Source organism: Pteronotus mesoamericanus, unplaced genomic scaffold (assembly GCF_021234165.1).
Source record: "Pteronotus mesoamericanus isolate MK-2021 breed Mesoamerican mustached bat unplaced genomic scaffold, CSHL_Meso_final contig_56, whole genome shotgun sequence".
In the NCBI taxonomy this organism is placed as follows: domain Eukaryota; kingdom Metazoa; phylum Chordata; class Mammalia; order Chiroptera; family Mormoopidae; genus Pteronotus; species Pteronotus mesoamericanus.
The window spans coordinates 27095689-27110443 of NW_026555201.1; positions in this window are offsets into that span (position 1 = coordinate 27095689).

Here is a 14755-nt window from a genome sequence, read left to right on the forward strand (position 1 = left end):
ACAAGTTGGTTATAGTACATTGAGATTGTATATCTCCTCTACAGGCATGACAAGAGGAGCACAGATAAAAGAGCCAGTCTAATTGAGTCTGTCTTTTAATTTTTTTTTTAACCAAGAGAACAAAATTTCCCAGAAGCTTCTCTCCACCAGGCCTTCTTCACACCACCTTGCTCAGAACTGGGTCACATGATTTCCCAGAGATAAATCGCTGAGGGGTGAGAGAGAGGGGAAAAGGAGTGGCATTACTGTAATTAATTTAGATGGTTTATGATTTATTGTCTTGAACTGGGACAGTGATCAACTGTCCCAGTAGGACCATCTTTGGCATGTTTACTGAACATTCGGTTACTAGGGAAGAAGAGGAGGGAGAATGCAAGGGTTTAGGCAATGAGTGGTTTCTGTCATAATTAGCCATGAACATTTGCCAATCTTCAGAGATGAAACCCCACTCTTTTAAAACATAATATATTAACTTATCACCAGATTCTTCTGAGAAAAAAAATCAACCTCAGATATACTAGTAATTATGTTTCTAACTTGTTTACTATTTAAGCAATTGACAGATGGTTTTTTTTATTGTTAGCATATTCTTTAGATATGAATATAAAATGGGAACACACTGAATCCTTTTTAATCAAAGATGGGATAAAATCTAAAAGTCCCAGTTTGGGATTAAAGACTCTCAATGTTAGAAGGAAAATTTTTCATTGTATGAAAGAGATGAAATTCAACCTAAAGTCTTTAAGGAGTGGAGGTGACCATGTTTTTGTCTTCATTATCTGGGAAAAGCCTGAAATAAGTAGAATATAAATCTAAAAATTATTCTTCAACATGACCTTGTGGAGATGATCTAGTCCTGCCTTCTCCTTGCAGATTTGAAAAGAACTAGAGACCAGAGAGAGAAAATTAGGCATGTTACCAGAGGCTGTAAAATTGTTAGGGGAGGTGGAACTAGGTCTCAGGCCTCCTGTCCCCAGTTGAGTGTTCTTTCATCTGCAGCCCTCTAAGGCTGATATGGTCCAACAAGATGGAGAAAGGAATTCGTAGTGAGTTGTATTGATTACTGTTGAGAAGAGACAAGAAGCTAGAGAAATTTTTTAGAGAAATTTAGAAATTTAGAAATTTCTAACCCCTGGCTAAGAAGGGAGGACCAAAGCTGAAAGATTCTTATATCATTAGCAGAGAAAGAAAAATAATATAGATATAAGTCCTTAGCTTTACATAGCCAGCATATTTATTAAAATCCTAAACTTGTTCATTTCTTCCTCCCTCCCTCCCTCTTCCCTCCCCCCGCAACATATATTTATGGAACACCTATTTTCTATTTGACGCAACAGGATATAAAGTAAAATCCTACCTTCTGTACAAACAAGGTTTCAATGTCTTCTTCTAGTTTGCAGATATGATCACAAATAATCAGAAAAGAGAGTTGACAGTTTATTGACAATCAGTTATCTCACCATAGTCCAGTACAGCTAGTTTTTCCTCCAAAATTCAAATGAATGTCTGGCCTCTCAGAGGAGCACTAGATGAAGCAGTTGGCTTTGGTTTAGGAGCCATGATTGTTAACAAATGCTATTTTTACACACTCAAAGTCACACTCATTGTTGTGAGACACTTGTACAGTGGGACAGATAGAAATTAAGGCAGCTTTTCAGTGTTAATCAGTAACATTCAATTTCCCATCTCAAATTTAGTCTGAGATCTGTGTTTATTGAGTAGAATGGATGGCACAGTTGCTCATGCTTTTGAAATTTATTATATTTTAATCTTTTTTCTTTTTAACTTCTTTTAAATAAAATATATACAATGTAAATATGTATACATTCTACACTGCTAAAGATAAATTAGTGTGTATATGATGTAAATATAGAATTACAACTCAGTAGCTTGTGTTTTACTAAAAATAAATATTGATTTAGATCTGGAGCATGAAAGGATAATAAGCAATTTGCAAATAAAGAACTGCTTGAAGGTCAATGGTGAAAGGTGATCATTTATTAGGAGGAGAGAACTAACTAATGAAGAGCTTCTCCTCTGTGCCAAATATTTTACAAATCTTTTGTTAAGCCCCATAACAGTGACATGACATAAATTTTATTACCCCTAGTTCATAAAAATAGAACCAATTCAAGAACTTCTCCAAGATCATACAGTTGCTTAATCATGGAGCCAAGATTTGAACCCAGTTTTTCATGACTCTGAAATCTGTGTGCTTGAGATAACAGCATCCTATTCTCCAACAAGAAAGGACAACTCAAGATCCAGTGAATGAAATCCTATTTTTTATGTAGAGGCATGGGAGAAATCTCCTTCCTGGTCTCCAGCCAGGAGTCACTTAGTAAGAGCCTCCAGGGCAACTGATATGTTTTAACTCAAGGGCACTCTGAGTGTATCTTTTTTTATTTTTATTTTTTTTTTGACAAGGTAACACTCATTGGTGGTCTTTATTTTTATTTTTTACTTTCAGTATTATTTTATATTTGTTTCAGGTATATAGCATCATGGTTAGACAATCAAATACTTTCAAAAATGTTACCCCTCAATATTTTCAGTACCTGCTTGGCACCATGCGTAGTTATTACAATATTATTGACTATGTTACCTATGCTGTACTTTACATCCTTGTGACTATTTTGCAACTACTAATTTCAACATCCCAATCTCTTCACCTCTTTCAACCATTCACTGAACCCTGCTCCCCTAAGGCAACCACCAGTTTGCTCTCTGTGTCTATGAGTCTGTTTGAATTTTCTTTGTTTGTTTATTTTGTTCTTTAGATTCCATATATAAGTAAAATCATATGGTATTGTCTTTAACTTTCTTATTTTACTGAGCATAATTCCTTCTATGTCCATCCATACTGTTGTAAATGGTAAGATTTCATTCATTTCATGGTTGAGTAATATTCCATTGTATATATGAGCATATCTTATTCCAGCATTTCTCTTGCAATACTTAGAGTTAAATCTGTAGCCCATCTCCAACAAGGTCAAGAATCAGCTCTATTGATTTTTGGTTCAAATCTCACTCTTGCTTTCATGTTAACTTTTCTCCTGTGCCTTCTCCAATTTTTGCATGCAAGTATTTTATGTTAGGTTATTTCCCTGAATTGTTATAAACTGATTGCTTTAAATTCTGCCAATAACAAGGTATGATCTAAATAATGAAATAGAAATCCAAATATAAGATCATTCAGTCAAAACATGACGTTGATAATGAAGGATTAACTTAAAAATAATAAACCCATAAATTATAGAAATACATAATGACAAAATTACACTTACTATATTCTTCATTATTGTTGATAATAACTAAAGCATTTGCCTGTTATTTGTAAATAATGAGAGAACGCCAAAGGAAGACTTTGTCTTTTAGAAATGGATATTCACTCTTTTTTCCACAACCAGTTACACGTGCTATGTGCTAGACTTTATGCAAGGTGTGGGAGTAAAAAGAGGAATAAAACATATTTTCTACCTTTAGTTACAGATAACTACCATAAAGATTGATTAGTGCTATAACAGACACTTGTTCAAGAACTTCTGAAATTGATGCAATAAAACGACCTAATGCTTAGCCTCTAAAGTCAGAGAGACCTGGATTTAAGATAGTTCTTCGGTGTATTATTTGCTTAGGGCAAATTACCACAACTGTGTGGCTCAAAACTCATAAATGTATTTTTCACAGTTCTGGAGGCCAGAATTCCAAAATCAAATGGTCAGCTGAGTCAGTTCCCTCTGGAGGTTCTGAGGGAGAATCTACTCCATACCTCTCTCCTAGTTTCTGATCACTCTGTCAATCTCTGATGTCCCTTGGCTTGTAGACAATGCTTTGCTCCAGTTTCTTCCTCTGTTGTCATATTGCTTTCTTCCCTGTGTGTCTTTGTATCTTCACATGACCTTCCTCACTGGATATAGGACTCACCCTAAAATTATATCTGCAAAGATCCTATTTACAGTTAAGGTCATATTCTGAGATTCTCAGTGGACATGAAATACGGGAAAACACTATTCAGCCCAGTATATTCACTTATTAATTAATTATATGAGTTTAAACAAAAAGTTATATTCACTATTCCTCATCTGTAAAATGGAGATAATAATAGTAGATATAATCTAAATTGTTAGGATATTTAAATAAAACATCATACTATTTGGCACAAAATAATTGCTGAATAATGCCAGCTAGTAGTAGTTTTGAGAACTCTAAGTCTTGTTCTTCCTTGTAATGATAATGTTTTGTCAACTAGTATTTGAAAAGTGTACGAATTTTATTTTCCAGTCTATGATAATCATGGAGCTTAGATTGTTCCTAAAACTTTTCCATGGAAAATTGTGCATTAGCAAGAACTCCCTGAGGAGTAAGAGTGTACCAAATATTGCGTAATCATAGGGATCCGGTATCTCTAAGTCACGTATCAAAAATGTGGGCATTTGGAAATAGATAATTTAAATTTGACTTTAGAAGTGTACAACTATTTTAGCTTTTCTAGTGAACTTTTCTTAAGTCATAAATTATTTTAGTCAGTGTAACAAGGTTAGAGTGACCTTCTAATCTCAAAGATCCAATTTCTTATTAAATAAAAAAAAAATTTCCTCAGTATTTAGTCTGCTTTTTTGTTTATTTTTAATAGACTTTATTTTTAGAGCAGATTAGGTTTACAGCAATATGGAACAGAAGATGCAGCGATACCCCGTATGTTCACTATCACCGTGCATGCCTTATCCCTCATTGTAAACATCCCCCACCAGAGCAGTAAGTTTGTTACAATTGAGGAACCTACATTGATACACCATTATCATCCAAATGCCACAGTTTACATTAGGGTTGACTCTTGGTGTTTTACATTTTATGTGTTTAGACAGATTTATAATAACATATGTATGTAATTATAGCATCAGAAACAGTTGTTTCATTGCCATACAAGTCTGTGCTCTGCCTATTCATCATTCTCTTCCCACGAACCCATGGCAATCACTCATCTTTTTATTATCTCTGTAGATTTCTCCTTTTCTGTAATATCATTTAGTTAAAATCATACGGTATATAGCCTTTTCAGATTGGCTTCTTTCACTTAGTAATATGTGTTTAACTCTTCTCCACAACTCTGCCTGTGTTGCTAGCTTATGTTTTTTGGTGCTGAATAATGTTCTATCATTTGGATGTACCGCAGTTTATCCACTCACCTAATGAGATGCATCTTGGTTGCTTTTAAAATCTGGCAATTATGAATACACCACTATAAATACCTATGTGTAAGTTTTTGTGTGGACATACATTGGGTAGCTACCAATAGGTGTGATTGCTGTTATCCTTTGGTAAAAGTATGTGTAGTTTTGTAAGAAACTGTCAAAATGTCTTCCAAGATGGATGTACCATTTTGCATTCCCACCAGCAATGAGTGAGAGTTCTAATTTCCTCACATTCTTTCCAGCATTTGGTGATGTCAGTGTTCTGGATTTTGATCATTCTAATAGGTGTTTAGTGCTATCTCGTTGTTACTTTTAATTTTCATTTTCCGATAACTATAATTGGAACATCTTTCCATATGCTTATTTGCTATGTATACATATTCCTTGGTGAAGTATATGTTAATGTCTTGGCCCATTTTTATTGGGTTGACCCAAATGTCTGCCTAGTATTTTTTTTTCCAAAATAAACGACACATTTTTCATTTTCACCAAAAACTTCATTGATTTGGATATTTTGAGTATATCAGTTATCTCCTGCTATTAGTTACTAGTGGGTAGGGGTCACGGGTGCTGCTAAGCATCTTACAATGCATAAAACAGCCCCACAGCAAAGAATTATTTGGCCAAAATGTCAATAGTACCAAGAAACTTTGCAAACCACTTTTGCCATGTTTAATCCGTCACAGCACTTTCTCCATACACTGCACAATTTTTTTTTTTTTTTTTTTTTTGCATTCCAGTTGCATTTTTACCTTTCTGGAAATAATAAAGCATAATATGCTGAAATTGTTGTGTATTTTCTCCCATCTTCAATATTAAAATGGCTGTACAAAAATTCACCAGTTTTGGTAAGTTTTTTTTTCTTTCTGAATGCTGACATGACAGCTGTCACAATACAATCTAACAAAATTGTTTTGAATGAAGTTAAAGAAAACTAAGCACTACTAGAGCCATTGTACAGGAAAAAAGTAATGGACTTTATGGCCAACCCAATAAATCTAGTTCATTTCCTTATTGTTGAATTTTAAGTGTTCTTTGTATATTTTGAATAATAAACCTTTACCAGATGTGTCTTTTGCAAATATTTTCTCCACTTCTGTAGATTGTCTTTTCATTTTCTTGATATCGTCTTTCACACATCAGAAGTTTTTAATTTTAATAAATTGGACCTTATTAATTATTTTGCTCATGGATCATGTTTTTGGTGTTATATTTTAAAACTTATTGCAATACCCAAGATCACCTAGATTTTTAATCTATATTATCTTCTATGAGCTTTTTAGTTTTGCATTTCATATTTAGGTCTGTGTTCCATTCTGGATTAACTTTTGTGAAGGGTGCAAGATCTACCAGGTTTGTCTGGAAAAAGTCCAGCCATCGTTAATATAATGAGGACAGTTTGTGTGAAAGTGATGTGACCTGGCATCCAAGGAGAGTGGAGTAGAATGCTCACGTGTGAACAATAATGACTTCATTGTACTAGTCAGTGGTGGGGTAGATGCTGTTGAGTGAGCAGGTATGTTTTGTGGTCATCACATTCAAATATGACTGGGTGAGTATAACAATGAATCTGTATCAAATTTTGTGTTAAGCTTGAACATTCCTCCATGGAAACTATTTGGGTTATTCAGAAGGCCTAGCTATGGGGAACTAGTGATTGGCAGCCTCATCACGACAAGACGCCCACTCATGCATCATGTCTCATGCAGTTTTTTGGCAAACATCAAATCACCCAGGTAACTCAGTCCCACTACAGCCCAGATTTGGCATATTGCAACTCCTGGTTTTTGTCAAAACTAAAATCACCTTTGAAAGATTTTAGACCATTGCTAAGACTCATGAAAATACAACAGGGCAGCCGGTGGGAACTGGGAAAACCTAAGGTGCCTACTTTGAAGGGGAACTGAGGCATCTTTGTCCTGTGCACAATGTTTCTTGTATTTCATATCAACTTCAATAAATGTCTCTATTTTTCATATTATATGGCTGGATACCCTCTGTCTAGATTCATTTCTTGCATGTGAATGTTGAGTTGTTCTAGCCAATTTGTTGTAAAACTATTTTTGATACATTGTAGTGTGCTTGTATCTCTGTCAAAGATCAATGAACTATATTTATGTGTGTCTGTTTCTGGGTTTTTCCATTCTGTTTCATTGATCTATTTTTTCATTTTTTCAGTGATATCACATTGTCTTTATTACTATATCTATAACAAGTCTTGAAGTTAGTTACTGTCAGTCTTCCCACATCATTGTTCTCCTTCAAGTTGTCTGATCTGGGTCATTCATTTCTTCATATAAGCTTTAGAGTCAGTTAATAATTATCCACAAAATTTTGGGGGGAGATTTTTTTCTTGGGATTTCATTGAATCTATAGATCAAGTTTGGAAGAACTGTCATCTTGACAATATTAAGTCTTCCTCTACCTGAATATGGAATATCTCTCCATTTACTTCTTTTATTTATTTCTTCAGAATTTTCTAGTATTTCTTCATATATATCTTGTGCATTTTTTGTTAGATTTATACCTAAGTATTTAACTTTTGGTGGTGCTAATGTAAATGCTGCTGTGTTTTTATCATTTAACTCCACTTGTTCATTGCTGGTATACAGAAAAGCAGTTGACTTACGTACGTTAATCTTGTGCTATAGACTGAATATTTGGGTCTCTCTTACATCTGCTTTGCTCTGATGATGGAAGCTAGCCTGAGAACAAGACCATGCCAGAGAGGAGGTACCATAGAGAGCATAAAAGCAGTGGGATGAAGCCCATCATGAGGCATGCCTGACTCAGGACCCCTATTTATGTAAGTTGATGTGTCTTGTCATTGACTAAATCATTCTGAGTCAGGTTTTCTATGACTAGCTGTTCAAAGCATCCTGATACACTGTTCCCCCTGATTATGATACCTACTTTTGTTTTAAAGACAGGCTAAATTGCATAACCTTTATGAAGCTTTCTTTATCCCCTGAACAATAACCATGCAGGTTTTTATTCTTCCATTGCACTTTGTTTTTACTTCTAGAAATTATTTATTTATTCTATATTGAACATTGTGTATGTACCAGATTCTTTTATAGGTACTGGTAACACAGAAATAAGCAAGTTAACAAAAGTCAGCCCTCACAGAGCTTATATTCTATGGGGAAAGAAAGAACCTCATAACCAACAAAATGGTATTATGGAGATAAATAAACCTAGGAAAAGGAGGTAAGGAGTGCTAGGGGAGAGACTGAAATGTAAAATAGGGTGGTCAGGGAAAGTACACTAAAAAAGTAGAATTTGAGCAAAGACTTAAAAGGGGTAAAAAAGAAAAAACGTAGAGGGATATCTGAGGAGCAGCAATAAGGCAAGAGTGCATATACGATGTTCAATGTTAGTATATGAGTTCTGTCCTTAAATTATCCAGCTATGTACTATGAAAAATAGAGGAATTTTTGAAGAAGATACAAGATACAAGAAACAGTGTACATAGGATAATGACACCTCAGTTCCCTTCAAAGTAGGCACCTTGGGACCTCACAGAGTTCTCCCAGCCCCTCTTCCACTGTTCAAAGCACTCTGCAAAATCCTTTGTTGGAATTGCCATCAACTGCCCCATCGTATTTTCCTGAATCTTATTGATGGTCTGAAATCTCTTCCCTTTCAAAGGTGATTTTAGTTTTGGGAAAAGCCAGAAGTTGCAGGGCACCAAATCTGGGCTGTACGAGGGCTGAGCCACCTGGGTGATTTGATGTTTTGCCAAAAATCTCTGCATAAGACATGATGCATGAGCAGGCATGTTGTCATGATGAAGCTGCCAATCACCAGATGCCTATAGCTGTGGTCTTGTGAATCACCTTAATAGTTTCTGTGGAGGAATATTCAAGCTAAATGCAAAATTTGATGCATATTCATTGCTGTACTCATTCAGTCATTTTGAATGTGACAGCCACACAGTACACATATTCATTCAACAGCATCTACGACCCCCACTGACCAGTACAGTGAAGTTGTCATGGTTTGTGCCTGCACGTTCCGCTCCACTCTCCTTGGCTGCCAGGTTATGTCACTATCACATGAACCATTCTCACTATATTAACAATGGCTGGACTTTATCCAGGTTGACTTTTATATAATTGAAGAACAAGTACACCAGTATCATAGGACAGGAGTGAGAGAGGGCAAGAGTAGTAGAATAAGGGGTCAAATTAAAAACTGAAGCTGGACCATACACGACCTTGTAAGGAACTGAATAAAGCTATCTGTATAAAGAATTTGGGCAGAAAACTGATAGGATCTGACTTCTCTTCTTAAGTTTCATTCTGGTTACTTGATTTAGAGTAGACTTTGGGAAAACATCTACCATATTATATAATTATTAGTTTTTTTCCTTTATCTCTGGCATCTGTTCCTCCTTTGATTGCAAAAGCTACAACTTGTTTTTTTCATATGTCTGTGCCTTGTAAGTGTTTGAGAGACTTAACGGACGATCCTTTATCTTTTGAGGCAGTTCTCTTTCTTTCATCAGGCATAAGAGAAATACATTTATCAAATGATCCTGAGAAGATTACATTAAGCCTAATTTCATAAAAGAGAAAACAGTGAATTGATAAAAGCAGTAGAATGTAGAAAGGGAAACAGAGAAAAAAGTTAAACAGACTTGTACATAGGTAAGTAAATACAGGGTACAGTTTTAAAATAAAGAATAATTTGTCCCTAGATTTTTAAACACATTAGGATCCAAGACAGCACAAAATTCTAGCTTAATCAAATGTATTAATTGAACATCTAACATGACACCAACTATACTATAATGCCATATGTCTTCATTAAAATTAAGGGGTTGCTGAAATGTTGGAAAGTAAGTAATTTCCTAAATGACTGTATAATTGTAGTGTAGACAAATCATCAGATAAGTGTTTCGAGTTAAATAAACTTGTCCCCTGAATCTAAATTAAGTTATGTGTTTGTGGCATGTGTGTTACTTCACAACACAAATTCACAACTTCATTGAATTTTCAGACAACTCATAGGTTTCACTGAACTTATTCTTTGCACCATCATTTGTCTAGCGTTTGAAAAGCTGTATTCACAAGTTTAGCTAGAAAATATTTACAAGCTCTACGGTGCCAGGCATTGGCAAATGTCTTCCCCTGACATGTGCTGAAGGGAACAAGCCACAGAACTGCTCCACTCCCACATAATCCCTCCGGCTGATTGAAATTGGATGACCTTCCTGGGAACTCTTTACTGTGGCCTCTGTGGGTGCCAAACGCCCAAGACTGCTTGCTGGGTTGTTCGCTTTCAAATACTGAGCTTTCTGGGTTCTCATTCAGGCATTTTTAGACACACTTCCTTCTTGCTCAGTGAAACTGCTAATTGGCACAGGAAATATCCCAGCTTTGTCCGTTTTCCATAGAAGCTGAAAATGCTTCTTACCTGACAGTGTTGACAGAATTATATTTTCAATAGTGTGAATGCCCTAGACTTTTCAGTAATAACTTTGGGACTATAATAATACATATAATGCAATGCAGCTGGTGAGTCTTAAGCAGCCTCATGCCACAGAATAAACGGTTACAAGCCTGAATCCTCTGAAATTGGAGGCTGAAAAAAATGGGTGCTTGAACTAGACTGATTTAAATTTGACAAAAGCTGTATATAGTGCCTTTCTGTTCTTATGATCTTTAATTTAATGGGCCCATTTTCACTATTTTATGTTTAATCTGTTTGCTACTAGTTACAAATAAGAGAGAATGTTGTGAGCGGTTTCTGAGGAATATTTTCCCATCAGCCCAAGAAAGCATGTGATATTTGCCAAGAATGGAGAAAATTATCTTCATACTTGTCATTGGCAAAGATCCCAAGTTTCCCCAAATGTATGATGGGAAGAAAATACCTTTCTAATTTTTAATTTTAGGTTTGCCTGCTTCTAATGGACATGCGCAGAGTGACAGGCAACGAGCACTGGGGCTGGGTGTTGAAATTACTGAAACCTTTCAAAGCCAGTCTTGATATTTTGAAAATTTATGTCAAGTTGCCAAAAGCTACCTTAAAATCTTCACACATGTATATGCATATATGTCTTCTTTGAATTCAAGTAAATGCATAAAGGTTTTGTGAGTCTTTAGGGGATAATAATACTCACTAGCTATGGTGCTTCATGCTTTACCTGGGATGATTCATATCAAATATACTGATATGAGCAAAGTCCATTCAAAAATATTATTATGGGAAAATAAGAGACTGTTAATATTTTGATTTGTGTTTCTAATTGCATAGTGTGAGGTTTTGGAGTATTCACTGAGAACAAAATGGCAATTCATGACATCACTGTCCTTGTGTTTGAAAGATCATGACAAATGACTAACCAGGTTGCTGGTTGTATACAGAAAATCTAGTCATCACTAGTCTTCACTGTACTTAATGTATAAGAAGTTCATTCATGCCGCCTCGTTTCCAGTGTTAGAAAATTTTCGAGGCATGAAATTCTATGTCACCACAGTATGTCTGGAACTGTGAAACATAGTTGAATGGACAAAGAAAAAGTCTCCTGGAGAACTTTTGTTTAGGTCCTCTTTGAATTGTGATTTCTAATTCTTGCCAAATTGTTTTCTTGGAATTAAGCTTTAAAAAAAGAGCTTCAAAGGGTAATATTTTACGCCACTCTAAATTAAAGATCCATTAGTTTGTGAGAGAAAACGAAGGACAATTTTCAAGATCACAGGAAGTCAAAGGTTTGGTGCTTGAAAGAAACAAAATGACAGATAAAACAGAATGACAGTTCTATAAATAGAGCCAAAATACACATGGGGATTACACATGTGGTCGAGCTGTTATTTTAGGGCAGTGGGGAAAGATCAATTATTTAATAGGCAATGTTGAGACAGCAGCTAGCCAACTGAATGAAGATGAAGCTGTATTTCTATCTTAGAGCACTAACGAATTTTGATAAAACAGTGATTTAAAATAACAACAACAACAATAATAATAATAATAATATAAAAGTTACCCTAATACATTAAAAAAAACCGTGGATACATTTTTTTATTTAGGGTCATGAAATGGGCAAAGTATGTTTAAACATAAAATATCACCTATAGGCTATAAAGAAAAGGAAATGGCAGAATTTACTTAGGAAAATTTAAACTATCAGTGCAGCAAAAAAGTATTAAAATGTCAAGTAAAGAGAGATAAACTGGGAAAAATATTTGTTGAACATAAAGTAAGCAAAATGCTAATTTCCTGGGTATGTGAAACATATTCACAAACCAAATAAAGATAATATCTGAAAGAAAAATTGGCAAATATATAAACAGTTCACAGAAAAAGAAATATAAATGACCGATAATCATTTATGCCCCAAATTTGTGCTAAAAATCTACCTATACCAAGATTATTTAAGGTACTTGGAATAGGTCAGAGAACAAAACTGACACAAATTTCTGTGCCTGAGTACATTCTATCATGAGGGATGGTGGTAAAGAAGATAATAAATAATACACCTAATTAATAATTATGTTCTTAAGCCATGGTTCCCAAACTAGGTGCCAAGGCATCCTGAGATATTACAGCAAAATTTATAGAGATGATACGGCACTGATTATCTAAGCGTTCAAGGGAAACACAGCAATATCTGTTAGACAATGTACAGACTATTAGCTGAGGTAACTCCATATTTCAACATTAGATCATGCTAAACTTTGATGGCATCATATGTTTTCAAGGCCAGCTTTTCAGCAGTTGCTCTGTTAATAATACTGTAAAAAAATCAATATGCCTCAGGGAATAAGGGTAGTGTTGTCCATTATGATTCCAAGTGCTGACCATTCAAGGTCCAAGAGGCAACATATCCTATTAGTAAGTAATTATGATTAATAATGAAATATCTGTTATTTTCCTTCAACTTATATGTATTAGTTTTTCAGATTGTTATTAAGTTGTTACAATATAAATATAGCATGGGGCAAAAGTAGGTTTACAGTTGTGAGTACACAAAACAGAGTTTACTCTTATATTATTATTTGTTAATTATTGTATTATTTTTCACAGGAACAAAGGTAAACCTACTTTTGCCCTGCCCAATACTTATTAGATTGCTTGGTTCTAATCATTTAATAAAGGGAAATGTTAGATATTTCTTTTCACCAGAGGTGCTGTGAAAATATTAAGGAAAGACTAAGAGCACCATGAACTAAGTTTAAGAACTTCTGTATTAGCAGGTGATAAGTACTATAAAAAGAATGCAAAACACACTAAATTGGTCTAAGTGCTAGAGGTAGAAGGGGGCATGTTGTTATTTTAAATATAATATCTAGGTTTGACTTCACTGAGGAATTGACATTTGAGCAAAGCCTTAACAAGCTGAGGGAGCGAGCCATGTAGATGGGCACCTGCAGGGAGAATGTTCCAAGCAGAGGGCACAGGCAGTGAATAGCCCCAGGCTGGGCGTGTGTTTAGAACATCCAAGGAGGGCAGTGCAACCCAGGCAGAGTGAGCCAAAAGGAAAGTTGTAGAGAGGTAAGGTAAAGTGGGGGTCAAGGACACAAGTCACCGAAACCATCAAAGAAACTTGGCGTTTGCTTTGAGAGAACTATAGAGTCATTGCATCTGAATCATAGGGGTGCCAGAAGGAGAAGATGAAGAGCAAGAAATTGAAAACTTATTTGAAAAAATAATGAAGGAGAACTTCCCCAATCTGGCCAAGGAAATAGACTTCCAGGAGATCCAGGAAGCTCAGAGTGTTCCAAAGAAGTTGGACCAAAGGAAGCAGACACCAAGGCACATCATAATTAAGTTACCCAAGATTAAAGATAAGGAGAGAATCTTAAAAGCAGCAAGAGAAATAGAGACAGTTACCTACAAAGGTGTTCCCCTAAGACTGTCAGCTGATTTCTCAAGAGAAACCTTACAGGCAAGAAGGTGCTGAAAAGAAGTATTCAAAGTCATGAAAGGCAAGGACCTACATCCAAGATTCCTCTATCCAGCAAAGGTATCATTTAGAACGGAAGGGCAGATAAAGTACTTCCCAGATAAGTTCAAGTTAAAGGAGTTCATCATCACCAAGCCCTTGTTATATGAAATGTTAAAGGGACTTATCTAAGAAAAAGAAGAAGATCAAAAACTATAAGCAGTAGAACAGAAGGGAGGGGGAGGGGAAAGAATGAGGGAAAAGGTACAGGGAATAAGCAGCATTAATAGTAGGTACAAAATAGTCAGGGGGAGGTTAAGAATAGTATAGGAAATGGAGAAGCCAAAGGACTTAGATGTACAACCCATGGACATGAACTGAGTGAGTGGTTGAATAGTAGGGGGGAGGGTGGTGCAGCATGGAGGAGAATAAAGGGGAGAAAAAAATGGGACAACTATAATAGCATAATCAATAAAATATATTAAAAAATAAAAAGCTTTTTAACATATTTACATTGCACAATGAATGGTTTGGTTAAAAAAAAAGTCAACTCTTCTGATATTTCAATAAACTCTACACCAGGTAGAGTTGGGATATATAAAGTTTGAGCTATTATTATATATATTTCAAAATTCATTTGTTTTTAAAAATATCTGTACCTATTTGT